At 33.8% G+C, this 21,789-nt stretch overlaps 1 long non-coding RNA gene across 1 annotated transcript; it reads right to left on the bottom strand.

Moving 5' to 3' along the window:
• Window positions 1-429: 429 nt before the first annotated feature.
• On the bottom strand, window positions 430-9,709 carry LOC123668613. The gene is made up of 2 exons (XR_006745605.1): window positions 9,650-9,709; window positions 430-627 (listed from the first exon to the last, which is right to left on the bottom strand). It is a non-coding gene; the product is annotated as an uncharacterized LOC123668613 (long non-coding RNA).
• Window positions 9,710-21,789: the final 12,080 nt, after the last annotated feature.

The following is a 21,789-nucleotide window of genomic DNA, read 5'->3' as shown; positions in this document are numbered from 1 at the left end:
GTCTTAATTATACTGATAAGCGTGATCTCGTTCAGTGCAGTTCTTTCAGACCGGCGATGAGTGCGAACTCTAAATTATCTTCAAACGAATAACTTTTGTAAAAAAAAACACTATGTTGGCGCAACAGTTTTTATTACTAATATTACGTTTAATTTAGATTTGTTTTTGATTATAAATAGTATGCGTTACAAATTTAAAATTAATATGTTTATTAGCGACAAACACAGGACAGGAGTGAAAGGAGACATCTCACGAAGGCCCTCTGTACCAATGGGGTACCATAGGACAACATCATGTAAATTCTTTTTTTTTTTTTAATAAGGCACTTATCTGGAATTGTTTCATAATAGAACTAGTGTATAAATGGTAGTCAAAATATTACTCATTACTGTTCGATATTGGTATAAATCAAGTAAAACAAAGTAAAAATAAAATGAACAATATTTATTGAAAATTTAACGCAACATCAACGCAATGAAGCAAAAGAAATACGATCATGACGCGGAATCAACAGCTCATTGTAATTATCTCGCTTGGTCGATCGTGTGGCCGAAGCTGCACAGACAACCCCGTGTCATCGCTTCCACTCCGCTTGGTCGCGTTAATGTGCTCGATTATTTATCGTTTCTGAATAGAAAAACAAAATTAAAAATAAAAATCATTTCAACTTAAATTAATAATGGGTGAAATAATTGACATTCAACAAATTTCTTATTATGACGTATTGCTTCTGTAATTACAGTAACCTCCAGTACTCGTAGCTTTTAAGCGTGAAGCATTTTAATTAATCCCTCAAATGTAGCGTCGAATGTGCTGTAAGTACCTTTTGTATTGCATCGAGAGAATGGATCTTCCTGGATAAAGCTCGACACAATTTTTAATCAAAAATCATGGTACACAAACACACACAAAAAACGCTTCAATAATTCGAACTACCCCACAAAAACTTTCATCTAACACTAACCTTTTAAGGATAGAAAACATGTCTTTACACATCCATTAATGGAAGACTTTAGACGATATACTTAATTAAGGTATTCAAAATTCTGCATAATTTAACTTGTTTCCCGTTGCTATTAATCAATTTAATTAACATTTAGCATAACATGTTCCATTTAATAATGTTTTTTTTTTTTTATTCAATTTTTGCGAGCCAGCCCGCTCACCACAGGTAGTTAAATAAAAAGTACATCAGAATACTACCGCTAGTATTAAAACAAACGAACGAGATGCGAACCGGTTGAGAAAATATTATTAAAATGTGCCCCTATTTGCTTAATTTGTAATTTTTATTAGATTATTCAAATCAAGGACAGAATGTTTTTTTTTTTTGTCAAAATATACGGTCTATTATTTTCTACAATATTAACGAGGATTTTACTAATACAATACTTAAATATAACTTTGCAATACACAAATTTACAGTGACACAGTACAAATGGCTTACAATCATACAGATATTTGTTATAGTCTAAGTGTTTGATTATATTATGTACGTCTTACAATTGAACCTAGGTCATAAGAAAAAGAAAGTTTCTATTTATCGTAATTTTGTTGTTTTCATGGTATTTACATTAATTTACATTATATTAACGTTATGTACATTAATTTGACATTACTTTATACCATTATTCTTGGTTGAATATTCTTTTTTGCACTTGATGAATTCACAACAATTGCAAGATGTGAGTCTGATTTTGTAAATCCTAAATAAGGTACTTCAAACAAAAATGAGTGTGTACCTTCGACACCCGACTGGTGTTTACTTCTTAATAATGATTACCGTGATGTTTAAAAATTAAAATGTTTTAATAAATGAATCAAATTATGATTAATTAAAATAATAAAACTAAAGCAAAAAAACATAAATTGATGCTTGCTATTTCGGTCGATGATTCCATCGGTCGGCTTTTTAAGTTCCGAGGTGGTAGTGGAACTGTGTTATCCCTTAGTTGCCTCTTACGACACCCACGGGTAGAGAGGGGGTGGCTATATTCTTTACTGCCATAGCTACATAGCATCGTGTATATTATTGTACGTATCTAATATATTTATTTCTTATTATGTCATATTGCTTCATTCGACGTCGAAGTGCTTGTAAACTCCATGCCAATTCTTCATCAACTCTTTGTACACTTAGTTACCACTTCTCATTTTCTACACCCTGTCCTATAATCTAAGCTTGGGGGTAGCTATATTCCTTAGCTGCCGTAACCACATAGCAAATGCTATTCGTATAGGTACATTTAAGGCTTGTTTTAATTATACACAGTGTATACTATTATAGTTATATCTTGCTACACCTAAAAGCGCCACTGTTGTTTTGTTTTTTCACACGATTAGACTCCCTAGAATTTTTTCACACCGCTTACCTTGTATCATTTCTTACGGAGTAAACACCGAGAAAGTAAAAGGAAGCATACATTCAAAATTTACAACGATATCTGCTAACACGTAATGCTAAAGGGTAAAAAGAAACTAAACATAACCTCTTTTTAAAGTCGATTATAAAACCGGGTAAGTGTGAGATAAAGCTACGTGAATAGAATAGTTACTTACTTTGAGAATTCAGCTTAAAATATAAAACTTTTTTGTAACGATAACGAACACGTCAGAAAACCTTTCCTCTTATTCTTCCCACTAGTCCCTAGGGGACACGGTTCATTGACTCCTGGTGGAAAGTATGGAAAATAATATTTGCAGGTTCACTTACTCACATTTTTTATTTTTAACCATCCGTACAAAAAAGGAGGAGGTTCTCAATTCGACTGTATTGTTTTATTTATTTAATTATTTTATATATGTTACCTCAGAACTTTTGACTGGGTGGACCGATTTCTATGATTTTTATTTTAATCGAAAGGTCGAAGGAAACCCCGTTTGAATTTAATACGATCTAAACAAGTACTTTTCGAGTTATATCTAATAATGCGTATTAACATAACTATGTTTTCGTCGATCCACATTGTATTATAACGCATAACTTTTTACTAGGTATGCTGATTTTGATTATTCTTATTTTAACCGAAAACGGATGCTTGTTTTGTAGTCCCAGTTAAATTTGATCGAGAACGAATGACTACTTTTTGAGTAATCTTTGATAACACATATTTACTTAACTATTTATTCTTCAGTCTACTTCCGTCGTATTACTTGTCGATGTAATTGAAGTCGGTTTTTTATTGATATTATTATTTTACACTAGCTGCCCGGACAGACTTCGTACTGTCAGTACTTCGTACTGTAAAAGTTAATAGTAAAAATTAATTAATTAATAGTAAAAAAATAATACAATATATATATATATATATATATATATATATATATATATATATATAATATATATATATATATAAAATAATACTATATATATATATATATATAGTATTATTTTTTATTTAATTTTTTATTTAATGAAACCATAGTACAACCTAATATATAAAATTCTCGTAACGCGGTGTTTGTAGTTAAGCCCCTCCAAAACGGCTTGACCGATTCTCATAAAATTTTGTGTGCATATTGGGTATATCTGAGAATCGAACAACATCTATTTTTCATCCCCCTTAAATGTTAAGGGTAGTCCACCCCAAATTTTTTTTTATTTTAATTTTTAGATAAATTAAAATAAAAAAGACCACTAGAAATTAATATTTATTTTTATTATTACCTATTTTATGAGTACCTAGGGGAAGTAATTTATCAAGAAATATGCTTATTTGTTTTTTCTAAGAACTTAGGCAAAGGTATCGAAAAATATCACATTTATAAATAATTTATTAACAAAAGAGATAATTATCCAAAAGCGTGACAATATCTGCTTGAACGGTTAAAATAAACGTGGATATGTGTAATTACATGAAGAGAGTTTAGTTACAGATTAATTAAGTATATCGTTTAATTAAAAACATGAGCTTTTAAAACGCCCATTTCCATCAGTAATGTTTCGAGTCTAAACAAACACAAACGCCTATTTACATATCCGAATGTGATATCACAATCCAACACAATTACTTTAATTTCCAAACTAATTTACTGATTGATTTGATTCAATACATATAATACAAATGTACACCCAAACTTTAAGCAACTAATCAATGTAATCGACTTGGTACTCTCAATTGTTAGTTTCATAGTTTTAGTGGTCAGCCGAAGTTCAAAATCAATAGCAAACTACGCATTAACGCTTGCCGTTTATTTTAAAACGCAGGTTTAGTTTTTGTTTTTCAAAAAAAATAACCATATTTTAATCAGCTGTCAGTAACGGAGAACTGTCAGGAATTCTATTTTGCTGTTCATGAAATGTCTGTCGGGTCAAAAAAACAGTACGAAACAGTAGTTTTTGAAGCTGTTATTTTGTTCAAATTCGTTGGTTATGACGTGAACGTTTGTATAAATTAAAGAAAAATTAACAAATCGTAATTTTTATGGATTTCAGTTGCTTCAGCTAAACACGGCTGATTTCGTTAATAACACGTAAAAGAACGAAGATGACGTATACCTATACGAAAAGTAAAAGCTATTCACACTAAAATAGATGTTTTTTCGAATTGTCCTTTTTGTCGTCTATAGGAATCCTTCTGATCAATGTCTCACTCTCTTTCTCACTCTTTCTCTTATTACTGTCTATTTATTAATTTCATTTGTTATTTGTTACCAGAACAGCATGCATTTTATTTTATTTATGTATTATCTCGTCGAAAAATTAGTGTTGTTAGAAGAAATCTATCTCATGTGTTGTCGTTCATTTAATACCCGTGCCAATACCTATACTACGGTTACAATAGTAACTTTAATACGACTGTTGACGCAAGCCAATATTCCTATTTTCAACATACCCATTTCCGTAAATCATTAGTACAAAACTACAACATTAAAAATCAATATCGTTTTATGTACCTACTGGATAATATAGGAATCTGATTTTAAATGCATTCAGTCCATAGTTTTTAACCATCTATCAATTTACATCTGGGCTTCTGACGAACCGCTTACGAAAGGAGAACTATAGCAGTAGTCCAAATTGCACCACTCATTAAATTATTGAAAACTTTATTAGGTACACGAATAGTAACTACCACCTTGGAACTTAAGAAGCCGACCGATGGCGGGATAACATCAAAGTACTGGCTTTCAAACACAGGCCAAAGACGGGCAGCAGCATTTTCGGTGCGACAAAGTCAGCCCTGCGGTCACCAACCTGTCTGCCCAGCGTGGTGACTATGGACAAAACACATGAGAACTTAGAGAGGCCTATGTCCAGCAGTAGACTGCGACAGGCTGAAGTGACATTTATAAACATTATGTATCAAAATATAGCATTAGTAGAATACAAATTATTTTTAGGTAGAAGCAGGAAAGACACACAGGAAACATTTTGCTCAAAACTCCTACGGAAAGGTAGATGTTAGGATCGGCAACGCGCTTGCAATGCTTCTAATGTTGCAAGCGTAGGCAACGGTATCAGTTTTCATCTATCGGGCCTCACAATTATTGCCGCCTTCTTAATAAAAAAAAATGTTGTCAACTAACCTAATATCTATTGTTTTAATAATTTTCCATTGATACATTGATATACCCTATGGAAAAAATCTCATAAAACATGGACAATGCAGACCAAAATCTCATACCGAGTTGTAAGAATCTATCAGATCTCATAGACTCTCATAACCCTGTTTGAGAGTTTGGTCTGCATTTGTCCATGTTTTATGAGATTTTTTCCATAGGGTAGCTATACACTTAGATATTCAAAACTATTATTGCATTGATTTGATGAAAGCATGATTGAACATTAATTACTCACAAAGTTACAATCCTTGTGTATTCAACTACCACCGTACATATTAGACCGAAAGTTTATCGTAAATAATAATACATTAAGACATGTTCAAAGTTCCTTTATGTATACTAAGGGGACGTTTGTGTCACAAGAACACATAATGGCGTATATAATATACCTAGTATAGTTCGGTATGAATTAAAATTTAAGCCTTCCACGAGTCGGTCAAAATGTAGATAATTTCTTACAATGTTTCCTTATTCTCAATCACGCGGAAATAAAAAAATATAATAATAATAAATAATTCTTAAAATATTTGTCAAACATTTAATTAAGAAGTATTAGATTGGCCAGATTTAGATATATTGAGGCCCTGGGGCAACTAATGAACTACGGCCCTGATAATGTTTCACATAAAAAGAACGAACAAAAATAGCCTAGTTTCTCAGCAGTCGTAATCCTGATTATTTAATATCTAATGTTCGTTCATTCGTTCGTTGAGGCCCAGGGCATACCTTCCTCTAAATCCGACTCTGCGAATATATTACACATACGTTTAAATAACTTGTATGCTGAGCTACACTGCGTTGCTGGTTGCACGTGATAAGAATCAACATCAAAATTAGGCAAACAGATTCCGATTACAGAGATGTTGAATGTGTCGAAACTTCAATTTACTATATTAATTGAGTGCGCTGAGTTGAAACATCATTTATGTTTGCCACTGCTGGGCAAAAATTATTGCTCCCAACTAGACAAAGCTTCACTCCTAGGAATAGGATTGAAATTTTATAAAACCGCCACTGGTTTAATGTGTTAAATTTATTTTCTAATACACCCTGTATTAGAAAGTAAATAAAAAGATACAGAATAAGTTCAAAGCTACTATTTATATACTGGATGTTAAGGGGACGGCCGATGGTTTCGAAGCTCAGAATTATATGAGTTCTTACAAAAAATATATATCTGAATTACAACCAAAACTTTTGAAACTTTTAAAGGACTATTTTATCACTATTTAAGTGTAAAATCATTATTACAAAGAATTTTTTTAACTGTTTTAAAGATGGTTTTGAAGTTAGTCTCCTTCAAAAAGAGGCTCAATATATATGGGTCTGAAATATAAAAACAAAACGGATTTTTAATCATTTTAAATAAACCTATCGCAGAACGTAAAGTGAAAAAAATATTTACTTTTTTTATTGAAATGGCGCGTTGTTGAAATTTGTTGTCCGAAAATTACTATTCTTTTAGTCACGTTTTTTGTATTAAATAACATATTAAAATTTGAAACGAATAGACTGAGTGTTTTTTTTTTCCTAGCGCCAGACAGAAACAAATGTCATTGTGTCTTCACTTTCATTACTTTTTTTAGCTCTCGAAACTAAAATTATTCCCTTTAGTACAAACCAAGTAAAGAAACCGAAGCATATGCGTTCTACCAAACAATAGAAAATAAAAAATAAATTAATAAATTACTCAGTGGGCCGACCGGCTCGACTATCTGCTTTGGCGCTGACCTTTCACATAGGTTTTACATGAAATACTGAAAATATCGACACCTACATTTTAACTGTATATTTTTGAAATACTATACTTTCGAAATATGAAGAAAAAAACGATTATACGAAATTTCTAGACCACTGGATCCCCGTAAATAAGGTTAACAATAAAAACCTATATTCTTTAGGATCACGCTCGTAGCAAAAAAAATTATATAGTTTATTTCATTCAAAAAATCTTAATACAAACAAATCCAAAATGTTTGTTATCAGTGAAGTGTCCCATAGTGGTTAATATTGTTATGGTTATAAATTTCATATTATTAACGCACATAGTTGCAAGTTCTAATTACCATATAAAAAAAATTATGTGTATATAAACCATTGATTCACTTTTCATAATATAATCAATATTGAAATACTAATTAATTAAAATTCCAACAGAAGTTGTAATAGGAACTCTCATTAGATTGATGAGACTTTAATTAATCCTACATGAACTAAATCTATTGAATACGATACGCAGATATATAAAAAATGGTAACTCAATTAACAGTTTTTTTTTTAAGGGCAACATTAAAGGGAAATTGATAAAAGTTGATTTAAGGAAAATTATGCTTTAAAATAAAACAAATTACGTGTCCTAGTTCTTTAAACATAATTTAGTTATTTTATGGTTAACGTGGCCTTAGTAATAAATTCTACTCATCTGAGGTTGTGCGTGAGAAATTAATTATGCCTTACAGTATATATATATATATGCCTTATAGTATGTATAAGACCGCCTTTGTATGCTTTCTGTGTGTGTCTTCATTTCTTTATTAATACAAAGATATAAGACATTTATATGCCATAAGGCAAAACGTAAAAAGGTATTAAAAATATATAACCCTTGAGAATATAAGTGACAAGCAGTACGTATCGTTTAGCTCAAATAATAAATCTTGCAGTGAATTATAATAACACAAGGCTCGATTTACAATATAGTACATTTACGTTATTAAACGAAATTTTGGTGTAGTGGTCCAAACGACTGGTAGCAACGTTAGTAGTCCTAGATTCGATCCCCACTAATAACAAATATTTATATGGCACTACAGATATTTATTGTCGTTTGGGCCGATTGTGTTTGTTGTATATTTTTCCTGACCTGAGTTTAATATTTTGCACGCCTCGATGAGGCTGTGCTTTACTCTTACAAAATGAAAAACACGAGATGCGCTTATTCTTAAACATCTTTTTTATATTATTTTATTGTGGACTTGATTTAACAACTACAATACAAATAAGTGTACATATATGATAACTAACAAATAAGTGTAAATATAGACATAGATAAGAAAAATAAGAATGTTCAGAAATTAGAAAGGAATTATGTGTATACTTCTCCATAAATAGTATTTAGTAAGGGGAAAAAAACCGTCAGCGTCGGACCACGTCCTAGTTTTACTAGGCAGTCACAGGACTGTCGATCTGTAGTAATAAAGAAAAATCGCCTGTGGTATTATTATAATGCATGCATGATTAACGAAATTTAAAAAAAAACAGCTACAATATTTCACTATTCGAGTTTATATATTACAATCAATTCGTTCAGTATTTGATTTCCTTCATAGCGAGCTTACTCAGCCTCCTACGCTGATTTCATTCTGTTTCACTTTGTTATGTCAACTCTCATCGCATCTAGATAAAAACATGTCAGTTTCACAGTCGAAAAATAAAACAAGAAGAAAGAGAAAACGAATCGGTCTAATTATTTCAACATGACTATCAAATAATCACAATATTAATAAAATTGTTTAAAAAAATACTTTAACATTTATTTTAGTTTTATTTGAACTTGTTAGACGTTTTAGATATTATATATACGAAAAAATATTAAGCGTCACATTATGTATATTTGTTCGTAATAAAAATAAAAAGAGAGACTCGAAAAATATACACTTGCTCTTGTTGAATTCAGTTAATTTGAATTTTTGCGTCTCCGTATTCCACTGGAATACTTGTGTTAGTTGATTTTGTACGAAAGTTTTATATTAATCCAATTTTTAATTTTTTTTTTTTTTTTAATATTTCCATTACTTTTGAAAGAAATAAAAATAATTTCATTATATTAATGCTTTTATACGAAATCAATCCATGTATAGTGTAATACCCAATCATTCCACGTAAACATACGTATACAACATACTTCATAAAACATGAAAAAGCCATACTCTTATTTTGGTTCAATTGATCTATATACGACTCGATTGCTACTGAAAGCTTTTAAGCGTCGTAATAGTATATTTTGCTGCTACGGGGCCCCTCACCATTATCTTAATTGAATTCCTGTCGTATATATGACGCGATAGATAAAATCGTTACGTACCTGTTTTAAAACACTGCAAACGTATTGACTCTTTTGTGTCACGTCACAATAGTTGCTTTTACGGGTTCGATGCACGCTCTGACAATTTTCGAAGTGAAACTTCGTTAGAATCGTAGTCATTTGAGGCTCGATTAAATGAAAAGTCGTCGCGATAAAGAATCAAACACATAAATGTTTATGAGAGAACGAGTTAGAATAAATCAGAATAAATAAATAATAATGACGCCGAGTTGACGCAATGGTTACAGCCATGGATTGTACCTGTTGCGCTGGCGGTTGCGAGTTCGATCCCCGCACATGACAAACATTTGTATTGGCCATACAGGTGTTTGCCGTGGTCTGGGTGTTTGTGCAGTCCTTGTGGATCTCGCCACCGTACCTCGGAGAGCACGTTAAGCCGTCGGTTCCGGTTGTTATCATGTACACCTGATAGCGATCGTTACTCATAGTAGGGAATATATCCGCCAACCCGCATTGGAGTAGCGTGGTGGATTAAGCTTTGATCCTTCTCCTACATGAGGAAAGAGGCCTATGCCCAGTTGTGGGATATTACAGGCTGAAGCGAGGTAGAATAAATTACTGCTCAAAACACGTGACGCTTTTGCATTGCGCTTAGCACATCTTTCACGCGAGATCATCGTCAATAGAACAAATCGCAATGACCTACTTTCCTACAATTAAGTTGCATAAGATATTACACGAATTTAAACTGTTTTTGAAATGAAATTTCTCTAGAATCGTTTTGTGCGTCACAATAAAGAAAAAACAAACAGATAAAATACACAAGGAGAGAATGAAATACAATAGGTACATTACACAGTATTTTTTCCGTGCTTACCGTGTGTAAATTGCACACACACACTTTTCATTTTGGATGTTTTATATAGATGTGTATCGCAGTATAATCCAATAGATGTGCTATCAGCCATCTGATTTTTACTGTATTCACTTCAGCCTATGGCAGTCCATTGCTGGACATACGCCTTCCAAAGTTCGCGCCAGACATCCCGGTTCTCCGCAATCCTCATCCAGCCTACACCGGCAACCTTACGTAAGATCGTCGATCCAACGGGCCGGAGGACGTCCCACACTGCGTTTGCCAAGACGCGGTCTCCACTCCAGGACCTGTCTACTCCAACGGCCATCGGTCCTGCGACACAGATGACCAGCCCACTGCCAATTCAACTTACTAATGGTGGCCTATGTCGGTTACTTTCGTTCTCTCGCGGATAGTCTCATTTCTAATCCTATCTTTGAGAGAAACCCCAAGCATAGCCCGTTCCATTGCACGTTGCGCGACTTTAAATTTGTGGACCAGTCCCTTCGGCAGTGTCCACGTATACTGTATAGTTAAGGTTAATTAGATTCTACTCGTGTTGCTGCTGCGTAAGTTTTTCAACTTTTGTAGTCAATTAAATCAAATCAACACTACTATTTATGTGCAAAATAGTAAATTTACGATGTTTGTTATTAGTCATTCTCAGTTCCCGATATTTCGGCACATTTGACTCGTCTTGATGAGTATACTTGAGTTTTACGTATAAATCATATCCAATTATTGTGATTACGAAAATTTCATACAAGGTATTCAATTTATAAATCATTTTAGAGATATTATATATTGTTAACAATATTATATCAACATCACTCACGCAACGTTTCTATCAAATGAAATTAATCAAATTCAAAACGCATCTCCAGAGCGGATTGGCAAATATACATATCATAGATATTCTTCGATTCTCAACATATGCATGTTTCCCCTCGATGCATATGTTTTCATTCACCGCCATGCAAGAGATGAATTTTAAACGCAGACTTGAAAACTTGGTGCCACATATACGGAAACCTCACCTTCAGTTAATCCGTGTCGTCTGCATGAATATCTTGACTTACATTTCATAATTTTCTCGACGTTCTCTAAAAAAATAATTTTCATATCTTATTATTTATTTAGTTCATAATATTTTAAACGTTTATTAAAACTGCGCTATACGATAGCTGCTGCTGATATTTATAGTATAATTTCATAGTCTTTTACTGTATTATTATTGTACAATTTAAATGAAACGTAAATTTTAATCGTTCAATATTACTTGTTCCAATATTAAGCTGAAAGACTGTCTGTAATGTAATTTGACATTCGCAATACATCTTTGATAAATCTGTTATGTATATATCGCACCTTTAATAAAACAAAGATGTAACTCAAAATTTGTGGATTTGGAGATTTTACAAGAAAACCCGTCTTCGTCGCGTAAAGAATAGGTAGACTTCGACTCCGGCGTTTTAACTATAAGACACAGAGAGATACGCGACTGTTGCTCTCTTTTCTATGAACTGGAACTGACAAGTCAGTTCTTATAAAGTGGCGTGATTCAGAGATGCACCGGCAGTGAGCGGAGATTAAAGTGCTGCCGTTTTGAGTAACATCAAATAATTCGATATTAGATTAAAAGGGATTTAAACTAAAAAGATGATTTTTGTTATACTTCATTCTCTCAGAAAACGCATTTGATAATGATGTGTAACATTTGTATTTACTTCGGTTTTGTTTTAAAAATTGACAAATTTTACAAAGTTAACGCCTAACACTTCAGTTTTATATTGAAATATATGCCTTAGTTGTTGGAGTAATTGGTTAAGTATCACTTTATTGTAATAAATAAGGCTATTTATAAAAGTCACTTTTGTTTACTTCTTTTTATTATTTAGAATGACGAAAGATAAGTAAAAACTTTCAACATTAATTCCCTTTTCGTGTAAAAGTTATTCTTAACTTGTAACTGTTGTGCTTATTTGTATAGGTTTTGAAAACGGAGTCGTCTTAGAGCTCACAATTTTTGTTAAGTTTCAGCGTATCGAGCGTAAAAGTTATAAGATAAACATAATAGTGTATCATTACAACCTATACAGTCCACTGCTAGACATAGGCCTCCATAAGCTTTCGCCAAAAATAGCGTGAACTTATGTGTTTTGCCCATAGTCACCACGCTGGGCTGGGTTGGTGACCGCAGGGCTGGCTTTGTCGCTCCGAAGACGCTGCTGCCCGTCTTCGGCCTGTGTATTTCAAAGCCAGCAGTTGGATGGTTATCCCGCCACCGGTCGGCTTTTTAAGTAATATAATAATAGTGTAATAAGTTATAATTTTTTTTCATCTGATTACTGTAATTAATGTGAAAGTTTATGAGTATGACGTATGGATGGATGATTGTTACTCTTTTATGGCAAAACGACTGAATAGATCATTGTCATTCAACAATGCTGCTATTTTGACGTTAAATAATTATGATTATTATTCATCCTTAAAATATACTACAGTGTTATGAATTATTGTTATTTTAGACTAAAGAAGTTATGCAGGTTGAAGAGGAAAATCAACAAAATACATATATCTCCAGAGGCCAAAAATGTAACTGCAGAGCTGACGAAAATGATGACACCGACTCAATATTTTACTGTCACTTATGAGTTGACGAGAAAAATGACACCTAAATAATACTAGCCATTTACAGTCCTCTAGTTCGTCTTCAAGATCATCTTAATCTAGTTCCGATTCATCTAGCTCGTCATCGTCAAGCTCTTCTAGCTCATCTTCATCCAGTTTTTCAAGCTCCAATAGTTCAATGCCTACCCAAAACCCTGCCCCACAAAACTTTACAACGGATTGTGAAGAAAAGACGTCTTACACCAATTCACCACAAAATACTGAGCAAAATATGAGCAAATTCAGCTGAGAGAGCGACGAAATTACAATAGTGTGGCCAGTTACAATATTTCTCCAGTATAATACACAGATCTAAGTGACGTCGACCTGAGTGACGACGATGCACTGTAGATTTTAATACGTTGTTTAATAAGCCTGTCAACAGAAGAAATTTTATGTTTGAAAATCAAAGTTCTTCTGACTCTGACTGCAATAATAAACCAAATATTTGTCAGTCAGTTCAGCCTATTGCAATGCACTGCTGGACATAGGCCTCCCCAAGTTCGCGCTAGACATCCCGGTTTTCCGCAATCCTCATCCAGCTTACACCGGCAATCTTAGGTAGATCGTCGGTCCAACGGGCCAGAGGACGTCACACACTGTGTTTGCCAAGACGCGATCTCTTCTCCAGGACGCGTCTGCTCCAACAGCCACCGGTCCTGCGCCACAGATGACCAGCCCACTGCCACTTCAACTTGCTAATTCTGTGGGCTATATCGGTTACTTTCGTTCTCTCGCGGTAGTCTCGTTTCTAATCCTATCTTTGAGGGAAACCCCAAGCATGGCCAGTTCCATTGCACGTTGAGGGACTTTATATTTGTGGACCAGTCCCTTCGTCAGTGTCCATGTCTCGGCTCGGTAATGTTAACACAGGCAGGACGTATTGCTCGAAGATTTTTGTCTTCAAGCATTGCGGAATCTTCGAAGTGAAGACTCGACGAAGCCTGCCAAATGCCGCCCAGCCCCACCGAATTCTCCTATCGGCCTCCTTCTCAAAGTTGTTGCGGCCTAGTTGGATAGTATGGCCTAAGTAAATATAATCCTGAACAACTTAGAGAAGGGTACCATCGACCGATACTTGTCTCGGTATGACTTGGTTGTTAGACATAACTTTCGTTTTGTCCAAGTTCATACAGAGAACGACACGTCGGGAGGACTCGTTTAGACCGGCTAGCATTTGGCCTAACTCATCTAACGTGTCCGCAAAGATGACGATATCGTCGGCGAAATGAAGGTGAGATGTATTCACCGTTGACATTGATGCCTTGTTCAAGGTCTTAAAGATATCCTCCAGCGCAGTGGTAAACAGTTTTGGTGATATTACATCTTGCTGTCTTACCCCACGCCGCAGGGAGATAGGTCTTGTTCTCTGGTCCTGGACATGAACGGTCATCGTCGTTGCGTCGTACATACATCTCAGTACCACGATATATCGCCAGTCGATATGACATCTCTGCAGAGAGTCCAGGACAGCCCAGGTCTCGACACAGTTGAAGGCTTTCTCGCAGTCCACAAATTCCATACACAGCGGCTGATTATATGTCTCTGTCTTTTGAATAATCTGTCGAACAGTATGGATGTGGTCTACGGTGTTGTAGTCATTTCGAAACCCAACCTGCTCTGGTGGTTGGAATTCGTCGAGTCTTATGGCGAGACGATTCAAATGTGCAGAAAATATTGATTGCGACGGTATTTAACTTAGGGTTTCACCAACCAAAAAAAGGTCAGTGTGATATATGTGTATCATATGATAATTCAAACAATGAGCAAAAACAAGATGATAGACAATATAAGAAAGAAGAGACTGCTGATTTTTATACTATTTACTAGCTGACCCCGCAAACGTTGTTTTGCCATATATGATAACTTAGGGGTATGAAAAATAGATGTTGTTCGATTCTCAGACCTACCCGATATGCACACAAAATTTCGTGTGAATCGGTCTAACCGTTTCGGAGGAGTTTAACTACAAACACCGCGACACGAGAATTTTATATATTAGATTATTTGTGGTTAGTAATTATTTGTGATTTTAGGAGATATTTACTAGAGACTCATCATCATCATTACAGCCTATACAGTCCACTGCTGGACATAGGCCTCCACAAGTTTACGCCAAAAATAGCGTGAACTCATGTGTTTTGCCCATAGTCACCACGCTGGGCAGGCGGGTTGGTGACCGCAGTACTGGCTTTGTCGCACCGAAGACGCTGCTGCCCGTCTTCGGCCTGTGTATTTCAAAGCCAGCAGTTGGGTGGTTATCCCGCCACCGGTCGGCTTTTTAAGTTCCAAGGTGGTAGTGGAACTGTGTTATCCCTTAGTCGCCTCTTACGACACCCACGGGAAGAGAGGGGGTGGCTATATTCTTTGGTACCGTAGCCACACAGTACTAGAGACTAATTCTTATAATAGTGTATAGTTTTTGTTTTGTTTAAAAAACAATATTTGTAGCCATAAAGAGATATATAAATATCGAAAGATTAATAAAAATTTGTTTAATTTAAAAAAAAAAGGTGATAAATTTCAGTTTTCGTTTTATAAAAAAATGATGCATTAGTACATACAACATCATAATTACAATTAAATAATCATAAAACGAAACATTGTGATTTATTTTTAAAACTTTTTGTTATGTTTTAATACTAAAGAGATTTTTTTTGAAATACTACCTAAAATATTAAGTAATTTTTGGCATAAAGAGATTTAAGTCGGAACTTTTTTTTCATCTCCATTTTACAGCTATTATAGATTTTAACACAATTGTTTTTCTATTATTCTATTAATCTCTGTACTTTAAACTACTGATATCAATAATAAAAGTCATTAAAAGCATTACAAATAATTGGTAATTTTTAATCAAACACAATGCGAAAAAAGTGCTAAACTTCAAACGCCAATTCCCACAAATTGCGATTTTTGAGTTACATCTTTGTTTTATTAAGGGTGCGATATGTTTAAACAACTATAAAATGAATTATTTTATTAGGGATTAGTCTTGAATAGAATTTCACTCATAAATTTATTAAATTCACCTACTACTTGCGATGGACAAATTACTATATCTTAATACAAAAATCGATATTAAAATGTGAATAGCTTAGTTTACATTTAGCGTTAGTATTCCACCGAAAGGTGTGACTGATATTAATTTTAATATTTTTTAAAGGAGTATAAAATAGAGCGTTCTTTACGAACAATATAACTTTTGTAGCAACTTGTTACTTGTACATAATAAAACTTCCCCTTTTAAGAAAACATGTACCTACTCCGTAAACACCTTAACGTCAATCTGATTAACATGTCGGCAAAAATTATATCAAAATAAAAAAAACTTACGAATCTTATTTTCATTCGTCACTCGTTAATCTCATAAGAAAAATCACACCACGAAGACTTAATCTAAAAGCATGTTTAAAGAATTAACATAATTTAAGAGACTTCGTAAGTTCAACAACGTGACGCCCTTCCGAAAATCGCTTTTAGCCATTAGCTCGTTGTTATTCCACGCACGGGCCCCGCCCCGATAATAGGTTATTTTATTTGACAATAGGGACGTGACAGGTTCCTGCGATGCAACATTTTACCGCCGGCGATAATACTGTGAAAAGATAACCGTTTTATGATTTGGAAAAAAAAACTTAATACGAAGCGAATCGAGAATAGAAAAAACACTTACGTTAATAAAACATATACGTTCGATTTGTTTCAATTGAAGATGTTCGTGTAAGGAATACTTTCGGTCGGATAAATTAAATGAATATATCTGTTTATAGTAAAGTAACGGCTAAGCCTTTTTTAACCGATGATACAAAGAACTGTAATGTCGTCATCTGGTATGTAAGTCTATTCCTTTGATGCGATCTAGATATAAAAAGCTAGGTTGATTTCGTATACTCATATGTCAGTCGAATTGTTTTATTTTTGCGAACATCACTAAAAATGTCTCATGTGTAATATGTATAGATATAAATAAATAAATATTTTTTAATATTATAAAATAATATTTTTCATCATATAATTCAAACAATAATAAATATTAATTCGAAATAACTATAAACACGTTATTTAGTAAGAAGTAGGAAGAAGTTAGTACAAACAAATGAATACATGATCTTCCTCACAATCATGTGTGATCTATCTGAAACTGTGTCGCATATCCATTATTTTTCCGTCATTATTTGAGTCCTTACTTGGGATTCTAATGCATTATATTGGTGAACAATAAGCCACCGTGACACGTCATTTTACTAGGACCCAGCATAAAATCTTTATGAAAAAGTCTCTCTCGATATATTTTGGTACACGATACCTCTAAATACGATTCGAAAACGACTTATCGTTAGGTGCAAAAAAGGTTTCTAAGCTGCGATTACGTTACTAAATTATTTTTTTAGAGTAAGTGTATGAAGAATAAATCTTCATCATATCATCGTACCGAAACAATCACGCAGGGTGGTATGAACTATGACATGGATGAGAGATCCAACTGTGCTACTTAGGAATTCTTACTGTTTGTATTGTTGTTGTGGTAGTAGATCGAACAGGGCTGTCAAGTTAACAACATCGAAGACGTCACCCTAATTTTAATATTATTGTTGCTTATTAAGTTTTTACATTAGAAACATCCGCAAAAACGTAAAATAAGTAAGTACATATTAGTTACTTATATAGGTGGCTATATGCTTGGCGTATACTTACCTATATATAATTAGAGTGTGCGTTGATAATTTATACTTTATTTATATATCTAATCTTTATTGTTCACTTTTAAACGGGCTGTGAGGCTCAAATTAATAATTCGTTTGGATTCAATAAATTCACCACATTGACATAGCTGCTTGTAAAAAGATCAGATAAAAGAAAATAAATTTGAAATGAAAAACCAAACTTTCATGTTAATAATTGGTGTTTAGGAAAAAGGAGATAAGTACATATTTCAACTTTTTACAATGGACAGTTAATAAATAAACCTCATGTGATTCTTAGAAAATTGTTATTTATGTAATATTCGATGGTCGTGACTGAACTCTTTTTCTTGCCATGAGACTGATGATGCTATGATGATATTAATATTTAAACCATTAGGTGAGTGCGTATAATCTCATTTTTCAAATTTTCGACTTATATCCTTTTTCTTGACATCACAGATTATTATTGTAAGCTAGATGCAAATGTTAATAGAGGTGTGTCCAATAGAGTAACTGGAAGAAATCACTATTTATAAAAGAAATAGGAGTATCAATTGATTTTGATTTTCTCTAAAGACATTTTTCTTTTGTTATTTGTAATACTAACAGTATAAACTAATTGAATATTTTTTATTTTTATTTTTTTTCCTGTGCAATAAATAATACGTTAATCTGTAGTGTACATATTTCTTTGAATTTGCTAATCTCAGAATCAACTGGTTTTATTTAACTTTTTGTGTTTTAAATGATTGCAGTCATCTGGGTTATAGTATTTTAAAATAAAAATAAAAAAATGTTTGTATATAGCACACTAGTCAATACTAGCGTTAACACCGAATGTAAAAGTATATTATGAGTATGATTCGGATTAAAGATTTCATTATATTTTCTCTGGGCAGTAAGAAGACCCTCTTTATTATGTACCAATATTGAAAGAACTAATTGCGAAAAATTCATTTATTTTACCAAGGTATAATATAATAGTCAATATAAGTTCAATCCAGCAAAGTGGGTACCAAGTGCGAAAAGGACCATCGTAACCCGTAGGCCATTATCACTTTTTTGAAGGAACAGTTACAATTGATATCAAAAATAATTAGTTTCAAAAAAATGACTGATTTGTAAAAAGGTACGTAAACAATGTAATATATACATACAAATGAATTAATCACTTTGTTTCGCTTTTAAGATGGATAGAATTCCAAATAACAAAATCCTTTTAGGGCTTGTAAAAAAACAATGATACTCGCAGAGAGAATATGTCGAACCTTTTTTCTATATTCGTTTTGGTGTAAATACATTACACTGTGTAGTGTTATAAAGGTCACCGCATAATGGAGATGTTTTTTTTTCATTTTAGGGATTCCCTACTCAATAAGTGACAACCGAAAGTTATTCTTAAGAATCGTAATCGACACTTGAAATATTCACTGTATATAAAAATTTTACGATGACCATTATAACGTAAATATAAAAAAAAAAACATTAATAAAGTTTCCACATACAAATAATGTGTTTATTCTCTGGTTTTAACTTGTCTTTAAATAATTAAGTAAATAATAAATTAATACAACAATAAATGGTCGTGTCATTTACTTCGCTCATGATACAGTAATAATATAAATTTTATAAAGATTAGGGATATATAAATACGTAAATACAATTTAAAAATTGCTATAAAAATGTAGTATAATAGATATTATAACATTTTCTTTGAAATAATCTCTTGCTGTAATCGACCTAAGACAAGTAAAACGGGCAAAAGATGAGTCTCTCAATTAAGCAATTAGGAGCGGTCTTCCAAAATTCAATAATCTTTTTCCTGAGTATAAAATTTAATGACATTGGGGATCAAAGTACTTTTTTTCATTTCATCAAATAACAAATTCTCCGTTCTGAGCTAATTGCATTTTTAGTGAATAAGGCACCCTGAGTTCTTTAAGAAGCGCTGTACTGACAGTTGGCAGAAACAGCAACAGAATTTTGACGCTCCTAGCTTTAGAGGCTTAAGCTGCGGTAATCGTTTGTCATCATGAAAAGTACAGTAAGTCGGACAATGCATAGGATCCAAGGCGAAAACTGCTGATAAGAAACTTGGTATAAAGTCAGGCAGTACTTCACACCGGAACAGCTTCTTACTCTGTACCAAGCACAAGCACAAGCAGTTCGATTGTGCATGGAGTACTGCTATTGGGATATCCCTGCTTGCTGCTTTGGATTCTGTGGATCGACACGCCAGAAGACTCATCGTTGACGAATCGCTGGTTAACTCTAGACGTCAAAGTCTGGAACATCGACGCAAGGTTGCCTGTCTGTCGGTATTTCACAAGATATATTTCGGAGAGTGTGCTCAAGAACTATTCAATTTGTTCCCGCCATCACCTTTCTACCACAAAATCGCAAGGCATCGCATGAATTTGTACCGCTATGTGGTAGAAATGTCACAATCTTGCACTAAGCGCTTTGCTTCCTCGCTCCTAATACGTAACGCAAAATTTGGAATGCCCTTCCGACTTCCGTTTTTCCAACTAACTAAACTTGGGTATCTTTAAATCAAGAGTGAATAGGCATATTCTAGGCAAGCGCGCACTATCTTAGGCTGCATCTTCACTTACCGTCAGGTGAGATCGCAGTCAAGCGCTAGTCTACATATTTAAAAAAATGTGTTTGCTTCGTATGCACCTAAGCCTCCAGCTAACGCGAATGATCTCAGAGTCCTACTTACCTGTCACTTCACGGCCGATCTCCCAGACATAGATGTTGACTAAATTGCAGCAGCTCTCGGGCAGCTTAGTAATGAGAAATCCTGGGGTGGATAGAATTACTTCTGAGCTTCCCAAGGCTGAAGGAAACCACATTCTTGAGGAGTTCAGAGATTGCTTAACAAAGTATTAAACAGCGGGACTACCCCAAGGGTGTGGAGCAGAGGTGTACCTACTCTTTCTTGTGAAACAAGGCCACTACCTAGAGGTAGTGGCCTTATTTCACAAGAAAGGACAAACCTTAAAAACTATAGGCCGATCACGCTTCTGAGTCACGTTTAAAAGCTGTTTCCGTAAGATGTTGCGAATCATTTGGCACCAATATTTGACGCTTTCCAGCCGCCAGAGCAGGCTGGGTTTCGAAAAGGCAACAGTACTATGGACCACATCCTTACTGTTTGTTAGATTATACAGAAGTCAGAAGGGTATAATCGGCCGCTGTATTTTTCTTTTGTGGATTACGAAAAAGCGACTCGACTTCGACTCTATCAAAACCTGGGCTGTTCTGGAGTCTTTATAGCGGTGCCAAGTTGATTGGTGTTATGCGGAAGTGCTAAGAAATCTTTATCGGAAAGCAACGATGTCAGTCCAAGTTCAGAACCACCAGATAAAACCCATCCAGCTACTTCGACGTGTAAGACAATGAGATGTTATATCCCCGTAACTTTTCAACAACCCACTGTAGGACGACTTTAAGGTTAAAAAAATGATATTTACGATTTTTTCCAAAACATGAGACCAGTTGAGATAAAAATACAACAGTTAAGAGATCGAATTATCCCAAGTACCTATATTTTGTAATGATAAATTAAATCTAATAAAAACAGCCAAAATTAATAAGAGAAATCTCCATATTAAGGCATTAAAAAAGTAAACAAAAAAATCAATAACGAGGTATAAATACCTAAGTAAGATAGTATCTAAGCTAAAAATATAGTTACAATATCACAAATATATTTTTGAAAGAAAATTTCGAAGTTTCATACACAATAAGTAATTTTGTTAAGCTTGCGCGATTCAACCTGTAACATCACCCTATTGGTTATAGGCCTCTCCATTTAGGAACAAGATCAAGCTTAATCCACCACGTTGCTCCACTGTGGGGTGGCGGATATATTCCCTACTATGAGTAACGATCTCTATGATATCTTATACTATTATACGAGCAATTCTTGTATATATATATATATATATATATATATA

Source organism: Melitaea cinxia, chromosome Z (assembly GCF_905220565.1).
Source record: "Melitaea cinxia chromosome Z, ilMelCinx1.1, whole genome shotgun sequence".
NCBI classification, from domain to species: domain Eukaryota; kingdom Metazoa; phylum Arthropoda; class Insecta; order Lepidoptera; family Nymphalidae; genus Melitaea; species Melitaea cinxia.
The sequence above is the reverse complement of the archived record's forward strand: the minus strand, read 5'-3'. Positions and strand labels throughout refer to the sequence as shown.